This window comes from Mchenga conophoros, linkage group LG5, assembly GCF_057382185.1.
Source record: "Mchenga conophoros isolate Kocher_MC1m ecotype Shallow Benthic linkage group LG5, M_conophoros_male_GT1.1, whole genome shotgun sequence".
NCBI classification, from domain to species: domain Eukaryota; kingdom Metazoa; phylum Chordata; class Actinopteri; order Cichliformes; family Cichlidae; genus Mchenga; species Mchenga conophoros.
The window spans coordinates 31,891,377-31,910,968 of NC_140530.1; the positions used below are offsets into that span (position 1 = coordinate 31,891,377).

General features: G+C 38.2%; 1 protein-coding gene across 5 annotated transcripts in view; it reads right to left on the reverse strand.

Moving 5' to 3' along the window:
• The window catches only part of rap1gapb (RAP1 GTPase activating protein b), a 109,574-nt gene that overhangs the window by 61,148 nt on the left and 28,834 nt on the right, over positions 1–19,592 (reverse strand). The gene's annotated exons all lie outside the window — the stretch shown is intronic.

A 19,592-nucleotide genomic window follows, 5' to 3' on the forward strand; every position in this document is an offset into this window, starting at 1 on the left:
AAAAAAAAAATATCAGCAAGGAAGCTGGCACAGGAGATAGTAAAATTGCTCAAATAGGAGGCAATTTCCAGTTGTTTTCCACCTCATCCATTTTTCCTTGCAGCTGTTTACAAGCACTTTAAAGAAATAGCCATGTTGCTATCCGCTAACAGCAATTACCCTTAAATTGTATGCGGAAATTAATCTGCTACAAAATAACTACAAAATAACAAATGCAGAATGGTAATGTTATGGTCTAGGTCTGGGCTCCATCCATTTCTGTTTAAGAATCCTTTCAATGTTATTCATTAGGAAATTATTTCCCCAGAGATACGCTTTTCAACAACAAGGATTTTAAAAACAGAGACAGATTTCCCAAGCAATTGCAAAACAAACCAAATTAAAATGAAAAAGCTCGTTTCTTTTCTTGAAACAAACACACACTAATTCATCTAACACAGATGCATGCTTTTAAAGGATCCCCAGGCTACTTTCGATTGTACAGAAGCATACATAAGACTAGACTGGATCACAGATAGCTGGGAAGAGTTAGGGCAAAGTAAATGTGTAAGAAACAAAATCAAATACCAGATCAAAACTAAACTTGACTGTTCCAGCAGTGCACTGCGAGGACAAAACTGGAGTGGGCCACCTTTATCTAACAACTCAGCCAAGCTGAGTGTTACAATGCACTTTAGGAGTCAACCACTGATTTTGCTGCTTTTATTCCACAATTCATATAATAAATAATTGATTCAGTTCATTCTTGTGACACCCAGCCAAACAGAGCTTTCCAACAGATTCAGGTTTGGTTTGTGTGAAAAAGAAGAAGACTTGTGAGCACAGTGCTACAAATCTCCTGAATTTAAAATCAAATGTCTACAACCTAATGTGAGAAAACATTATAGTGGGACAAATAACTGCAGGCACTCGCTTGCTCTAACCAAATGATTGTAACAGACTGAAACAAATGCAAATGTAATGTTTATATAAATGAGATTTAAAACAGCTGAATACAGCATTTAGTTTTCAGGTGATAGTAACAATTTCATTTGCACTTGTTACAATACCAGCTTACAAAAACCAAAATGTCAATGAGTTAGTAGTTTAGCCAGCTTATAATTCAACAAAGTACTCTAATGTGTCAAGTACAGAAAGGAAGAGATAAGCTTTTCTTGTCGTTTATTGGCTTGCACACACTACTGAGGATTAAAAATCCACTTCGAAGTCAAAGAGTCATATGCCGAACAAATTAATCCCATTCATCATCAAATGAGATTAATTCGTCCTGCAAATAAAAGTGTTTGAGTTGAGAAGTATTATGACAGTAATACAATAATATGACAAATGCATCAGCATGTCTTAAAATCACATTACTGATTGTAGCATGACAGTGATAGTGTCAACCAACAGGACCACTCCCTCCAAAATAATAACAGTATCTAACTTTACTTTCTGTCTTTCTTTCCTTCCTATCTAATATGACATATCAGTATCTATGGCACCCTCCTTCTGATAGCAAATGCACATTTTCCCCCTAAGGTGATGCTCTCCATTTCTGGTTTGTGTCACACTCTTCACAGTTACAGTATCACTCAGTGAGCTTGCAGTGGTTTCAAGACAAGATGTTATCTGTCATGCAAACACACAAGTCTGCTAGCAATCAAAGCAATTGCCAGAAGTTTTTCCAGAGTAACACCATGCACATTTTGTGACCACTTTCCCCATCAACAACAAAAAACCTCATGCCACCTGCCAACCAGTTGCAAGTTTATTTTTCTTTATCATTTTGTTCATTATAAATGTATCTGTAACTCTGGTCTTATGTTAACAATTTTACAAAATGGTTTCAACTGAATATTGTTCAGTACTTTAGGAGTAAGAATTTGGTGACATTTCAAATAGCATGCATAAAGGTTGTGCTGTGAAAATGGAAAAGTGCCAGCAAATATGACTTTGGCCTTAACCTTGAGCACAGCTTGGGTGAATCATAAGGCAATCATCGTGTGTAGGCCTGAACAATACTGTAGGACGAGTGGCGCTTCTTGAGAATTGTGGATGGATGACAGGCGCCTCGTCAAGGAATGAGCGCATTCAGCTGGATGAACTAACATCTAAGGTCTGTGATCATTTTCTCACTATTCATCTATTGTAATCTGACTCCTGCCCTTTATGTCTGACAGAAAAGAAACTTAATGTAAACATTGCTGTATGTTTAACTTATTTGATAATATGAAACCCATCAAGTTAAATAAAACACAAATCTGTGGTAGGCTTAATAAAATAAAAAAAATAAAATAAAAAAAGAATCTGATGAGTGCAGTTCAGGTGACAGTGAGTGCACTTTCATCACACCACTCCATATCTATTTTGGACCATTCCTTGAATCTCACTGCTCATTTTATTACAAGAAGCCTGTTGCTGTTTCAGAAATGCTGTTTCTGTGCCCCACAAATGTTTCCTTGCCTGCTATTGGTTGCCCGTGTCTGCTTGTGCACTCAGACTACCTTTCAAACTGACTTCTACAACAAAAATGTCAAATTTGTGTCTCGTGAGTGTTTTCTAGGCTGACTTGGCAGAACTCACAGGCTGCAAGACACAACATTAAAATAATTTCACTGCCTCATGAATTGTAATGCACTATTCATTGTTCATAAACCAAAGCACATCTCAAATATCCATACTCTGACTGCTTCAAAATCATCTGTCACATTAATAAAAGTGTGGAACTATACAAAGTCGAGATAATTACCTCTTCTCACTGTTTTACCCATACTAATGAAGTATTTAGTTATTCCCTGCCACCAATCACTGACTTCCTTATTCAGTATCAAGTAAGCATCACACATATTTAATTATGCACCACTTTGGTTGATGACAGGCAATCAGTGCTTTATTTGCTGGAATAAAAACGGTTTGCACTTTGAATAACCTTATCGATCACATATCTGTATGGATTTAGAAGCTGTTTAAAGCTACCAGTTATATACATTTAGACTGTTGTGTTGACTACAGTCACTTTTAAATACCTTACAAGTAGTGAGGTCTTTAAAAAGACAGATGAACAGATCACCATGACTGAGACAACCATATGCAAACCTCCCCTTGTAGCACTTTTGTAGCTTCCCCTACTAATGGTTCACGTGTAAATTAAGAGTGCACAGTTCTGTTAGCTAATTCAGCAGCTGCTGAGCAGATGCAGTACTAGTCCCAGAGCAGTCACACCTTCCTCTCACTACTCCAGGGCTGGCAATACAATGCAACAGGTACATGTACACTGCTGTGACAGCAGTGTCAACTGTCAACTGGCAAACTGCAAAATCAATTGATGTTCCGACAGATTAGTCCTCTATTATCTTACCCTCCATAAGCTCCAAATGTGAAACTCCTTTTCCTCTGAGACATCCTGCTGAATGGCTGATGAGGCTTCCCTGTGGTGTGCAGGATCAGAGCAGACTACAACACAAGGACTGTCATTCCTCTTCCTTTTTCTTTTTCTCTTAGCTTCTCTGTGCGCCTCTCCTTCCTTTCTACACCTCTAACTCTTTCTCTTCTCTCCTCCCTCCTTGACTCAGCCCTCACTGAGTGTGTGTGTTTTTGGTATTTTATGTGTGTGTGTACACAACCCAGCCCTCCCTCTTTCTGTCTCCTCTGTGCTCTCTGACTAAGTAGCTCCTATCTCTGCCAGATTAAGAGAAAGGTGCGTCCAGCTGTCTTGTTCTGTTGTCCTGGAAACAACCACAATGATTTCTTGAATTCAAACACACCGTTTTCATTCCCACTTCTGACAGCAAGAGGGCAAAAAAATCCCTACATTAGCCAGTGTCCCACAAAAGGCATCTTCCTCAAGGTGTTAAACTAAGAATGGAGGAAACAGCTATGGACACATGTGAATGTGCATTATTTTTTTTTAACTCTAAAGCGCTTTAATTTTTTATATATATATATATATATATATATATATATATATATATATATATATATATATATATATTTTTTTTTTTTTTTTTTTTTTTTTATAGCTATTATGTTCACCCCCCAAGTTAGACAGTCGCTGGTGTAATTTGTACTCCTCCATTTTGAACCAAGATACTAAACCCCAATAAACTGTTCCAAGCAAATTTTTTGATTCGCTATTTAATGGCAGAAAATATTAAACAGTGTCATGGTTCTGGAGTTTAGTTTTGTCACTTTCTCTCTTATTTTCTATTCTTTCGTTATGCCAACTCTTGTTAGGTTTACTTTTAGTGTTTTTCAGGCTTCCCTCCAATTTTCTGCTACACCTGTTCCCAGTGCATTCATCATTATTTTGCCACTTGGTAGATCTTGTGTTTTTTTTCCTTTTTTAGACTCCCTGTGCTACTTATTCTTTGTTTATAGCCCAGTCATAATTATGTATCACCCTTTGGAAAGTTCTCTGGAATTTGCCTTTTCCCTGCTGCTCATCTGGTGTGTTCAGCTGACTGCCTCAGTGTGTATGACACACCTGAATCTGCGAATTCTGAGATTTACTATGTAAAACTATGCCAAAGCGGGGGTAGTCACAGATGATGCATTAATAGTAGCACCTTGATTATATATTTACAGAATTTAACATCTTTTCTAATACTTTGAAGTGAAAAATGTGAAGTGGCATGAATTATATATGTTTTAATAAGGTGCTATTCCAGCTTACATCAATCACTCATTTGTCATGACTCATACTAATTTGACTGAGGTCTGACAAAATTATCCTTTGCCACCATGAAAATGATTACTTGAAAGCAAATAAACTGTTTGAGTTCTTGCAACTGAAAAAAAATCCCAAAAATCAAAGTAAAAGCTGTGTAAATAAAAAACTAATTTTGCTCAAGAATATCTTAGTTATCAAATTTCCAGGTCCACATCTGAGCTTACTCCCTCCCGAGTTAGACTTCAAAAGAGGATGAGATCTGATAGATGCAAGTCTCTCATCTTACTTGAACTATTTTTGGCCTGGCAATTCAAGCTCGAAAAAGACATTCACGTGTTTTTCTGTGATCACACATCTCCCAAAAGACAAAAAAAGTCAGATATCGTCACTAAAACCAATATAATTCTACTTGATCCTGCTGAATATTTCAAAAAGAGATAGGTGTCAAAGTGATACACACATTAGGATATGTGGAAAATTATATCTCTGCCAATCTGCTGGAACAAGTCTGCTTATAATGACTTAAAAAAAAAAAAGGATGTTCTCTGATATCTCTTCCTCCTTGTCCCCTCTCATTTTCTTTCCTCTTGACTCTCTTTCCTTCCTCATGTCTGGTCTTGATTCCTCTTACATCTTGTCATATAGCCTGTTTATCAGACTTCACACTGACTCTGACTATTATACATTTTATTAAATAATCTATAATCAAAAATTAGCTTCTAGAGAAAAATGTTTTATAGAGGCTGCTCCTCTATTACAGTCAGCTCGCCCTACTTCCTCTGCTGATAATGACATGACACATCTCTCACAGAACAATTCTCCGGAGTCAGACTTGCGCTAACAAACTTATTACTGGTGTCCAGAAATGTAGTTTCAAAAGCTCCTTTTGCTGTTGCTTTTCCTTCGTGTCTCTCAAAAGATGCCCTTCGTGATGATGTATTACCAAAAAAAGGGAAAAAAGAAAACTATTCACTCAGACTGATTTGTGTGAGACAGGTGAAAGGGAAAGGGCAGCCAGGTGTAATTAGTCCATGTCTGTCGCTTCATTCAGGAGACATGGCAGGCTGGCTAAACAACGAGCCTGCCTTGACTTTGAGGACTTGACTGGCAATGGAAGGCGGTCCAGAGTAATGAGAAGGTGCCCTCTGTGAGATGAGGTTCAATCCACCCCATCCAGCAGTAGAAAAATATAAATCACCTTGAGAGCAGGAGACAGAGTAAGAACACTAAAGACGCTTGTTATCCACAAGGTGCAGGAACTTAGTAGCTTTGCAGTTTACATTGCAGTTAGCAATGCTGTTCTTGCTGCAGGCAAGTGTTTTAAATCACTACCTCAAATTCAAATTCAAATTTTATTTGTCACGTACACAGTCATACACAGTACGATATGTAGTGAAATGCTTGGACAACTGCTCGTGACCTAAAGAGAACAAAAAAGGAAAAGGCTATGAATAAGATAGGAAATAAATATGAAAAATTAAAAAGGGTAAATTTAACTAGGAAGGAATAAAATATAAATTAAGGTTAAAAATGAAATAACTGTACAACACAAATTAGAATGAAGGGTACATTTAACTGGGAAAGAATAAGATAAAATATATAAATTAAAGTTGAAAATAAAATAACTGTACAACAAAATACACAATATAGAACTATATAAGAATGTATGAAGAAATATAAATAAATATATACACAATAACCTGATGTGCGGTAGTTTACCAAGACTCGAAGTTTACTGCTATGTTAGTGGTGCTCTGAAGCTACGCTTTGCTCCAGTGGTGCTTAAAGGTAATGATGAACTGCAAGTCCTAGAATGCCATTGGCAACTGTTCAGGGTTTGATTTTCTTTGAACTTTATTGAGACTTAAAGTGGCACTGTACATAAATAATACAGAAATCAAGTTTCACCGGTGTTAAAGTACAGCTGGGTTTAATGGGAGTATTCTTGGCTTTGTGCAGGCTGTAAAATTCCTCTAAATAAGGAAAAGGTTTGACACGCTGGAGACAGTAAAATGTGAGCATCACCAAATCAGACAAAACCACTTATGTTAAGTTCTGTTGTGAAGAACCAAGCTGAGCATTTTCAGTGGTGCCATGTTATTATTTTGAAAATTGTCGTGGATCTGACCAAGTAACCAATGTTATCATGCAAGAGTCCTGCATGATAGCAGCCTGTCAGTCATAAGGTGAGCTCCACCTAAACAAAGCCCTGCTTTATCATCCTAAATGATTAAAGGATGTTCTCCCTGCTGGCCATGTAAAGACAGCAGCTTCACTTTCCACACCCACTGCTATGTATATCCTTTATATAAAAAACTGTGGTTTTGATGTAAACTGTTTTGTTAAAACAGACATTTTTATGTTATTGAAAAAATATTTATTTTAAATCATCCCAAATAAAAAGATCATGCTTTTTTAAAATTCCATAATTTAGTGAGGGCAAGCACATTTTGCTCTGAAGCTCTTTAGACATCCAAACTCTATGGGTGAAAATATTTTAAGAGCAGCAAAAGTTCCTCTTAAATAGACTTAAAGGTTTAAGGGGCTATTGCATTGTTACAGTACAGTTCCTCACCAGTGGGAACAGCAAAGCAGGACACCAACACATTAAATATTTACCAGCTGCGCACACAACTACACCCCTGACAAGATCGTAAGGACACTTTCTGCCTCTGTGACTTGAAATGCCTATTCATGTTTGCTCTTCCTTCTTGTCAAACTTTCTGCACCAAAATTTGTACTGTTAGGCACTGTTAATCTTTTTTCCCCCTTCTTTTTTATGTCTCTGCAACCGTACAAGGTCGGCATCACAAACACAGCAGGGAATAAAAATTTTAAAATAATAGCTCTCTTTATTTACATTTTGGAGGCAACAAGATGACAAATTTCGAAATTACAAATAGCACACATTATTCAGTACTCAGTGTGCAACTGAATCATCAACAAAGAACAGAATTTTATGCAGGAACTACACAAAGGAAAGTGAAAATAAAGGGAAGGCATAAGATTAATGAAGTTGGATTGGAGCACCACTACCCCTCACTGTTAGCCAGGGGAACTACTTTTCATCCTCTCAAGCTTCTGAGTGTCTCAGGGGCTGTTTGAGAGCTCCGTTTGACACAGACAACTTTGAATTTTAAGCAGATAGACTGCTCCCTTCAAGCAACAGTCTCTCCCGCCTACGATGAGTTTCACAGCAACGAGAAGGAGCGAGAGTAGGACACGCACTAGCTGATGAACAAAGCATTAAGATTTTATCTCCTTATATCTTCATAACAATGTCCAATATTCTGTTTCAGGCTGCGGACAGATTACTGGTCAGTACGGTTGTAAGGTTACCGAGCAGAAACAGGCAGCACAGAGGTATCCACTCTTCCGTAACCAAATGCAACAAATGAGATTTTCTCTCTACTACAAATTAGAAGAGCGAGATTATCGGAGGGGCTGACATTGAATTACTTGCTCATCAAAGACAGACTGATTCCAGAAGGATCTCGGAAGACTATTCTTGTCCTCCATCAGCCTGCCCCGCTAGATCTGAATGTCATGAATTTCACAACTTCTCTCCGGGCGATGATAACAGAGGGATGTGGGGGAGTCTCCGGAAAAAGAAAAAAATCTGGGAGATAGTCAGAGAAAAGAAAGATGAGAAAAAAAACGGAGTACATGTCCAAGATTGGCAACAGGGGTGTGGGTATATATGGCATGATTAGGCATGACAAGACACAGTTGTCTCTATTTCTACTCGGTGTCTTTTATGCAGTCCATTTATAGTCATTAGACTTGGATTGGAGAGGAGACAAAGAAGAAATGTGAAGTTACAAATCACCGTAGGAGTGGAAGAGTCTGTGAACGTGCCCTTGGAGCACAGACTGAATGCACAGTGTAGCAATTTACAGGGCATTGACACACACAATCCCACTGAACATCCCCAGCACAACACGTAACTCATCCTCCGGTATGAAAATCCGGAGCAGGAGCCCATTAGAACAAATAAAAGAAAGATGCAGACAGTGGAGGAGCGGGAGAGAAACCAAGATTATTTTTCATGTAACAATGGGTGAACCAAATGGGAGAAGCCTGCCCGTGGGTCACATCCTTGGATTAATGACTTGGCAGATGGAGAAGCAACAGATACCCCGCTAGGGCCTGACTTTGATTTATACACATGAGAGGCTTAGATAAGGACCAAGAAGAGGCAGCGATAGATTTCTAATGATGCAGCCACATCAAAATAATCATTTACTCAGACCTCAGGGTCTGTCCACTGTCAACAACACTGAAATGACATGGACAGGCTGATTGGAGGTTCCGTTCTTGTTGCCATTCAAGTTGTTAGATGTGAAGTAGTAAGAATGAAAGACCACAGATTATCAGAAATTATCATTGGTCCATTATCTCCAGTTTTAATAAAGTCCCAGCATGCTTCATCTTCAGAGCCTCTATTTATCATGGAGTCTGGCTACACAGCTTCCAAATTCAGATTCAGATTCAGATTCCTCACTCTTTTGTTGCTTGGTGTTTCTCTTGATCTAGTGGCACAGCTACAAATGCTTTCACAAAGAACTCCCTGACCAACTGATCAAAGTTGTGGGCCTATCATTCATATTACATTTTTCAAGACCTTCATAATGCACAGTCTTTCTTTTGGGGGATATCTTCTTTGGCGATCTGCATGGCTCAGGAGCTGCTGCCACAGCCTAAATTCATGCTGAATGTGCTCCCGGATATTCAATTGGAGATAATTTCTCTGAATTTCAGGAGTGGGTCCACACTTTATAAACTCCCTGTTTTGGTTCTCTGTCCTGCACAACAAGCTGTTCATATTTTCACCTCTCATTAGACGCTTACTCCATCTGCAAAATTAACATGCAGATGCGGTCACAGCTACTGACTAGAAGAAGGCTGTTGTCTGTTCTGATTTTCCCAACTAATCAGACATTTATCTTTTTTTTTTTTACAAAAACTACATCTATTTCATGAAGATGCTGAGACAGTCACTGACATCCTGCTTACGAGAAGCAGTCTCATACAAAGCTAGTGAAAGCGAGGATGCTGCTGTCTCCCAGCAACACTGGACTTGTAATACAATGAAGTATATTGTGCATTTGTAGTCTGTAGTTGCTGTCCACGGTACTGAGAGCGGCAGTACTGTGGACAGCAACAATAACAAGCTCCGATAAAGGACCACTTGACACTTACTGCAGTCATACTGTGCGCAGCAAAAATGTTCAAACCCACTTGATGTGATTTTAAAAATGGTTACAAACCTCTATGTATGTGGCTGTAATAGGCAGATCGGATGGATAGTTAAACTGATGGTTAAGACATCAGTTCAGTCAAAATAACGCACATTTAATTTTAGCTCCAATTCCAGCTCCAATTTAGCTCTTGATTGTGTTATAAAAGAAATTTTTAAAAAAAACCCTGATAGTTGGATTTCACTTTCTTATAAAGAATTCAATGAAACAACTTAAATGATTGAAATGTACAGCTTTACAGGCAAATGGCAGCTCATTTAATTTATTACAAACAAAGATGCGTTCCAGCTAAAAGCTACTTTAAATGATGGCCCCCAAAAGTAAAGACACACACGTCCAAATACAGACACTCTCAAAAGAACTGCGCTGCACATGGATGCTTTGCTTTTAACACACTGTGAGTTTTTATTTTTCTTACAAATTACAACCCCCTGAGTTATGTCGAACTGTAACAGCATCTGAAGGTAAATGTCCTTTTCACTCCAATGTCTCTGTGAGCATTCACACAGCTTCATGAACATTGGCGATGGCCCTCAACTTCAGTTGCAGCATCAAAGGGAAAAGCAGCTCTTTCATTTGCCTTTGTTCCCACTGTGACATTTCACCAAATCTGATGATGCAGGCGATGTCCGATCCCTGACCCTTGTAGGGCTCCCAGACTCCAGCTGGGCATTTGTACAGTTGCTCGAATACGAAAACGTCTGAGCATGACACAGTCACTGGGAGAGGTTGTCAGTCACAGGAATGTTAGTCAGATCCATCAATTGGACTGTTCTGATTTTGTGCCTGGATATATGCACCACTTATTTCCCAGTGCGAAAAAAAGTGCATATGCGTAAAAAATAACAACTCAAAGTGTGAAAATAAATATTACATATCTAGTGAGACAAAATTGGATGTATACAAATATTCAAAATTTACCACAGGAAAATGTGATTTTATTCAGTAAACAGGTGCTTCTAAAAACAGCTCGCCTGGTGGGAGTTGTTAGAAAACACAGATGTCTACAAGGGCCCTGTGCAGTAAAGTCATAAACAAAACAATCCCCTTCATTCTGCATCCAAACTCTGAAGTTTCGCTGGTAGTAATCCACCAGAGGAGAAATGCTTGCAAGGGTACATTAGAGATATAGTTATAGGACTGTTAGATGAGCTGCTTTCAACATGCATACATTTTTTAATTCTGGTATAAAAACCCATCTCTCTACTGTTCATACAAAGACTAAAGCTCACCCACCATGTCTACACCGTAGAGTGATGGATAACAGACAGCACAAGGTCACATCACAGACAGGAGGGGAATAAATGTAAGATTAAATAAATTTTAAATTCACTCTATCGCCCAGTGTCTGAGTCCCTCAGTAAAAGAGCAGAATTTAAAATATCGTGTCATTGGACAAAGTCGCAATACACCAATTTAAATAAAGAGCTTCATGTAAATGAAAATAAGTGAATGACGATGAATACATTGCTTTGAGTCATTTCATACAGCATGGATGTAGCATAGATGGGTGTAACTGCAGTGCACATTTGTTCTGCATCCCAGAGATTAATGTAAAGAATGCTCATTTCAGGACATGCAATTAGTAGTTAGAACATAATTTTCAACGCATGTTTCCTCTTGGAAATAGCTTTCATTAAGGAAAAGTGAATTTATTTCTACAACAATAACACCCACATAGATTTGCATTACATGCTAAAGAGTTCTATACTCAGAGTTCTTTTTTTCTTTCTTTCTTTTTAACACCTCAGATTGGTATACGTTAGGGCTGAACGATATATCGCATTTGCGATAATATCGCGACATGATCAAGTGCAATTTTCTAACCGCAAAGGCTGCGATTATACTCTGGACATGTCCAAATTCATGGGCTGCATCCTCCTGAGGCCGCATTTGTAGACCGATTACGTCACAGCGACGTGCCGAAGGCTGTCCAAATTACTACCATATCCCAGAATTCATAGCGCGGCCCAGCCAAACTCCAGTTTCCAGCAATGGCGGCCGCTACTAAGTTTTAAAATTACTCATACTAATCTTTCTGGGTCACAAAATTAACTTTTAACATATTTTCAGGCGAGAAAGTAGTTGTGTAAACGTCAAATATCTGCTCGGTTTATCAAGATATCCCATATTTGCAAAAGTGCTTCGACGTTTTCAGAGGCGTCTGCTACCCACCAGCTCGACAGCTAGCCGGGAGCTCGAGGGTTACTGATGCGGCCGAGAACGGCACAACTCCCGGCACATCATTTTCAGATCACCGCGGAGTTTCGCTGCTCGGGTTAAACGTAATATATAAGTCACTTAGACAACCTAAAAATGTTATTGTTGGGCTTTTTTCAGTGTTTTGTTTGTTCGTGAGTAAATCGGTTTGGCTGAGATTAAAGTTATTAGATTAGATAAAATAAAACTTTATTAATCCCCCGGGTGGGTTCCTCCTTGGTTTTCACACAGCTGACTAAACGTCAAACAGAAAACTTATTAAACAGAAGTATGAGACAGTCGAGAATTTACACCAGTGTCTGGTTATATTTTAGATAGCAAGAAGCAGACGGCCGAGTTTATTAAACTCCACCGAGACAGCGGTGACGCTAATCAGAAGGCTAGACCGTCCAATTTCACGCCTTTAAATTTTAAAGGCGTGTTTGTGTGTGTGTTTATACAATTGCTATTATGTTTGCACTTTATGTGTAATGTTACTGACTGCAGAGATCAGTAAGATGTGTGTATTTTTTATTTATTAGTTTTATTTATTTAATATTATTTTTTAATTGAATGACTGTCTAGTAGTTCACAGATGTCGAAAAACTGAGTGTGGTAAAGCCACTGATTTTTTTTATGTATATTTCTGCAATCTGCACATTGTACTGACTTTCATTTTAATGTTTACACCAGGGTTCCTTGTCAGCACTTTATGCTCAGATGTTTGTAAGCTAAAAATAAACTATTGTGTATGTTCAAATATACTGTTGTGATTGAAGTAGTTAAATAAAAATGTCAGTCATCAATTCATGCATCACCTCATGTCATCATAACAGAGGTCTGTCTTCCAGGAGAGAACAGTTTAAAATTAATGTAATATAGTATTGGCCATACTATATGATGTATTGCTTGTCTTTGTTTAATAATACAGAAGACAAAGACCTTAAAAAATAATCGCATCGCAATCGCAATATTGGGGCAAAAAAAATCGCAATTAGATTATTTTCCATAATCATTCAGCCCTAGTATACGTGCATATGTGATCCTACACCATAGTCATTTCTTATCTCTACCTTGTGACAGCTGTTAATACCCTCAGATCAAATCTCACCTCTCTGTGCACCCGGTAAAATATACATGGCAGAGTGAAGAAAACCAGAGACAAGAAAGATTGTTGGAATCTTTGACTAAAAAACTGGACTCTGGACTTGAATGCAGAGGCACCTATGTCACTGGATCTGGATGCTGCAAGAATTATACTGTTGTTGCACATGGAAAACAAATACAAAACACATTACAATATACTGTATGCACACAAACACCTGAAACTTAACTCAATTTTTTCCTGTCTTTTTTTCTGTGTATGTCCATGCATGCAGCTCACATTAGATATAAGTTAAGCATGTGTGGTATAGAACTTCAGTGGAATCTTAATGGATATCTATACTAATAAGTACTGTGAAATGTATTAGGAAAGGAAAGAAATCCACATCGTCTGATTGAAATGAAAATGATCAACCTACAGAGGGCTGAATTCAAAGATACCCTGAAAATCAAAGTGAAAAAATGATGCGTCAGACTAGAGCTGGGCGATAGAACGATAACGATATGTATCGCGATATAACTTTTACTCGATAGAGAAATTAAGCTATCGCGATAGACCTCGCCGCTCTTGTCCTCTTAAAAAAAAAAAAAAAAAAAAAAAAAGGATCAGCCAATCCAAATTAAGTAGCGCAGAGCCGAACCAATCACAGCCGCAGCGTCACGTCGCGTGACTTGTAACGTACAGCATAAGTGCCAAGCCGCACGTGTGTTTGTTTGGGAAGCAGCCAGCGGGTAATGGAGCCAGCGCGTAATGGAGCCAGCGCGTAATGGAGGAAATGAGTGTGCCGACTAGAAAAATCAACCGAGCGTGACCGAAGAGAAAACAGATAATGGTTCCAACGCCGGAGAGATTGTCGAACGGAAGAGCCAAAGAAGTTCCGTAGTGTGAAGGTATTTCGGCTATTTCAAGTCTGACAAAAAACAGAGTAGCGTGCACTGTAAATTGTGCCGAAAGCAAGTCTGGAAATACAATGAACTGGTGCATGCGTCACACTGTGCGCCACGTTATTGTTTCGGTGAAATGAATTTCTACAATACTGTTAATTCTACTCTCTGCAGTGTTTAAATGCTTACATATACACACAGTTACTGTCCGTCCACACATACGACTCGGTTCTGCTTCTATGCCCCAGCTTTGTTTACTTTTTCCCACCGAGGCTTCTAGACTTCTGATTGGCCAATATTTCTGCACGGTTAGGAATCTAGCGCCACCTGCTGCTTTGGCATGTTCTTAGCAGCGTTTTCCTTCATTTCTGCCTTTATGTGTGGATGGGATTATTTTTTAGAACGAAAACGGAAAATCTCCGTTTTCAAAAATACCCGTGTACGTGTGGACGTAGCCTCAGTCTCTGACTGGAAGCGCTAATTCGTCATTCGGCTTTTGTCAGACTAAAGTAACTGTTGAAACTGTTTGAAAAGCTAAGCTATACAACAAGGAGAGATTGAGAATTTCCTTTTAGTTCTCAGTTTATTTGATATTGACAAAAGTTAGTCAGTTTTGTCTGTTCTTCTGTAACACAAACTAAGATTTATTTTTAGAATTAATATTTTGTTTCTAAGTGGAATTGACAATTTAGTCTGTTTCGTTTGTTCTATTTTGAAACTTAAACGCTTTAGCGGCTGCCTTTTGTGTAGTTTGCAATATTTGCCTTTATTTATCTGAAAAAGTCTCATGTTCCTTAAGTACATCTACCCTGTTGAACTTATTATGGGAAATAAATATTTAAATAAAAACAAGCTGCTGATTATTTCACATTTTACTTGTGAGCAACGGCACATTTAAATCTTACAAATATAGTTATTTGGCTTATATCGTGATAGATATCGTTATCGCCTGAAATGAAAAAAAAAAAACATATCGTGATATGAAAAAATCTCATATCGCCCAACTCTACGTCAGACTATTCTGTCCATTCTGCAGAAACTCAAAATGTTTTTTCCTGTGCTTTTCTGTATGCCTGACAACACTGGGACATGCTCCTAATGAGACACTTACTTAGGGATCTTCTCCCAGATCTGGATTATGGTGCCTGGATAGTCAAAGGTGCAACCTGGCAGCATTGGATGGACTGAAACATAATGTCCCAGAGGTGAAACATAATGTCCCCAGAGGTTTTCTATTGGTTTAAGGTAGCATGAGGGCCAGTCAGTGGTATCAATTGCTTTATCCTGCAGGAACTGCCTGCATACTCTCGCCATTTGAGACCAGGCACCGAGAGGAACCCAGAACCCTCTGTGCCAGTGTACGGTCTGGCAGTGGGTCCAAGGATCTCATCCCAATACTTACTGGCAGTCTGTGCATTGTCACCTAGAATTAGAGGTCTTTGATTCATTTACTGGTCACCCTGAATAATGATGCAGGCAGCATGATGTTCTCCAAGGCTTCCTCAAACCCTTCCATGTCTGTTACATTATAGTATTCTATAGCAAATACCCACTGGGCTCCACAGTGCCAGGCAGTGAGCACAGGGCCAAATAGAGGATGTCAGACCCTCAGGCCACCCTCACATGGTCAGAGACATTTACATCAGTGGCCTGCTGTTGGTCATTTTGTACGGATCAGAACTCAATATGTTTCTTCACACAAAGGAGCAGATACTGGCCCTGGTGATGGCCAGTCAACATAATTAAATAAGTACAAATGTCAGTGGCCTCCAACCTGCAAAAACATTCCTGTTTTAGGGGTTGTCTCACTGTTGCCCCTCCAGTGCCGTAGTGCAGCTGAAAGTGCTTAACAACTCCCTCTGCTATTTAACTGACCAGATCAATATCTCAGAAGTTTAACTAACTTCATACCTTACTCTGATTAAAAAGTGATCTTTACATTTTTTAGGCACTGTATATATATATTTGAAAACATTTTTGCTGATATCCTCAGTGCCTTACTCATTATCTGTTTTACCTTATCTTAAAAAAATGTGTCAACCCTTAAGGGAATCCAAGCAGCCATTTAGATAACTCAGATGTGCTCCCAGAATAGACTCCACAACATCAGATATAGCTGCTCAGTCATTTATACACACAGTTTATCTTCCAAGCAACAGGCAACATGCAAATTTAAAAATGATGAGATTGTTGCAATTGCTTTTAGTTGGTTGCAGTTAAGTGTGTTTTATTTAAAATATACGTTTTATTTTAAATATTACACTCAACATAATCCATGGATTTTGGCTACCTGAACTGATCCAGTGTTATTCAGTAAAAGGTTGATATCATTCCCATAATGCACCTCACTGCTAAAGAAATATTGTCTGGATTCCAATGCTTACAAAAGACTGAGGAACTGCCGTCTTTAAAAAACATCGGTCCCATATTATTACAGATAATGATATTTTCCTTTTCTTCTTTGAATTTCATTATTATTGTCTTATAGTCTGGCTGGTGATGACGCAAGGTTACGCAATCTATCTATCAGAAAAAGTTTAAATGATGGCAATCCATGGGACAAAAATTTAGAAGGAGGCAATATTCCTCAGAGAAGCCATAACCTTGCATAGTCAAGCCTGTAATGAGTTTAACTCAGACTCTTAGAGGGTCCCTCTGGGCTGCTGGCAATAATGGTGAATTATCAGTGATTCCTTTCACAACCACAAGGCTTTATTAATGACTGTCTGGGGGAAGTGCAGCATTATTGTCATGGGCACACTCAGCATATTTTGGTTAAAATAAAATAGCTCATAGCTGATTAAGAATTTCTACAGAGAATTTGTGAGAAGTGCTTATGACAAAAGACTGCAGCTGACCATTGTGCCTTTAATTTGTATGTAACAGAACAGAATAAGAAAAGCTTCATCTTTTTATTCATGGTATAATGCAAATATCAATTACCAAAGATTACTTCTCAACAATCAGTTTATGTGTGTATGTTAGGGAAGGTTTGGGTGAGTATTGAGCTATTTGCATGAATGATGGGATCAAACCAATACTAATGGCAAGACAAAAGTGAAATGCAGGCATTGCATTGTGCCTGAATATTTGTAATCAGCTTCTGCTGAAACAAAGAGCAACGCAGATTTGTAACAACCTTACACTTCAAATAACACATCCTTCAGCTACTTCACTGCTGGGTGCAGATATTCCCTGGTACACAGCCATATTAACTATTACACAGCTAGATGGGAAATCTAGTACATATAGAGAAAAGAGCTGTCCAGTGATCTCCTATCATTTCAATGCATTGTGAATTAATGTTTTGTACTACTGTTTTTTTGTTTTATATTTGGTCCTGGAATTTATGCAGACAAATAGTTACACATTAATATTTGAATACTGGAAAAGTCAAGTGAATAAGTGCCAATAAAAGCCAGAATGTTATTCAGAATTGCACTTTGACAATGTTATTGGATTTTCTGCACATATACCACATCTTGTAATGCAGCCCAGACAAAGAATGTGGCTGCAAATGTGTGAGAAAGCTTTACAAATGAATACTGACAACAGAGATTTATTCAATAACCTGATAGCCCTCCTTGCCGAAATGCCTCGTGGTGGTTTATAAAAAGATAAGTGAAACAAATGTGGCTGCCAAAGCTTTAGCAGAAAGTGACAGAAACACTTGATATTACCTGACTACTGATAGAAAATTGTCCTAGTGGAATTAAATAATCTATACTAAGATGACGCAGTGCTAATCAGCTTGATTATTTAAGACTACTCAATTTTTAAACTAGAAGCATACATTTTCCTTAAAAAAATACATCTGAAGGATGTTCCAATTTTGTCTACCTTGGCTCTGCTCAAGTCCTTGATTAATATTAATTAATATGAAGTTGTCTTAAATATGAATTTGAAACAGCGACCAAGACAACAAACTCATCAGGGAAGTGTTTGGTGAGGTCATACATCAAAATACTGTAGCTTAAAAGTTTTTTTTCCCATATACTTGAATTAACCAAAGATGCTGCCCCCTACTGCTCACTCAGAGGAATACAGCAACATAATAAAACTGTGTTGCTCTAATAGTAGTCAGGGTCATACATCATCTCTTTCTCCTTTACATTCTGGGGATGACAATAGATGAATGGTTACTCCTTAAATAAAAGCAGCTTCTTAGCTCAGAAAATTGTGCAATATGTACATCTGCACAGTCTGGTGTAACTGATACTAAGGCAGTTAAAGTCACCCTGGACTGAGACTGAATCCCAGAATATGCAACATATTCTTGACAGGCTCATCTATCACACCTGTGCCAGGTACAACATTTCTTGACCCAAGTTCCAGAATACTTGACTTTACCTTAACAGAGGTCATAGCCAACTGGGAGAAGTGAGCATTGCTGAGCAAAAATATAGAAGATAACAAAAGATAGAGGCAACATTTCTGGACATACAGTAGTGCCCTCCGTGCACAAACTGCCAACCACAGAGTCTGCTGGGCTCCTGGCAGATCAACTCATCTCAGAGCCAGACCGCATTATCTAACAACTGAGTTGATATTGTTCCACGCAAATATCTGGAAAATCTCATATAGTGTGTTCTATTTAAAGCAAAAATGAGTTGCATTCCTATTCATAAATGTGATTTAACAACGGTAAAGGGAACACATTTAACCTGTTTTGTTTATATTACTTGCAAATGGGATGAAGTAGACATCTACTGAGAATTTTAACAAAAAAGGTTTGAATATGTTGAATTATTAGCCCCAAAAGTCCACCAGACCCAGCAAGACTCCCTGTGTAACCAAAAAACAAAGACCATAGCAGGGTTAAGTTTAATCATTTGAAATGATGACAAGCAGTAGAAGAAATTAGAGTTTGTCATTAAGGCTTCAGCCTCATTAATCCCTACAAATACATCACACAAAAAATATCCTCCTTGAGCCTGCATGTGGATGCTGGGGAGGTGGAGGGGTTGAAAGAAGCAAGCACTGTTTTACAATTATAGTATATTGTAAAACAGTGGTCAGAAAAGCAGTTAGGTTACTGTAGATTGAAAAAATAAATCCATATACAGAACATCAATAAGTAAAAATGTAATGAAATAGAATACAGTTAAATCCTTTGGTACAAGTTGAATGTAACATGTTAAACACACAGTAAAATACCTCAAATTTAATAAAACAAACAAAGATAGATTAAAAATGGTTTACCTAATGTAGCAGAAAATATCTCTTGGTAGTAGAATTGCTCAGTATACAGAGTGTAACGTGTTGAGAATGGTCCAGGTTTGTTATGAAACTACTGGGATGAGAATACAGCTGATACCAGTGGTGTCTGTCAGTTCATCTTGTCAGATCTTTCATGATGACGTATGTCTGCTCTGTTATGCTGAGGATGTATTGTTTCAGTTCTGCTCACCTATCGATTTCCATGTATACACATGGCAAAGGATACTATATACTGGGACATTCCATCTGCAGCAATAGCTAGTTTGGTGCTA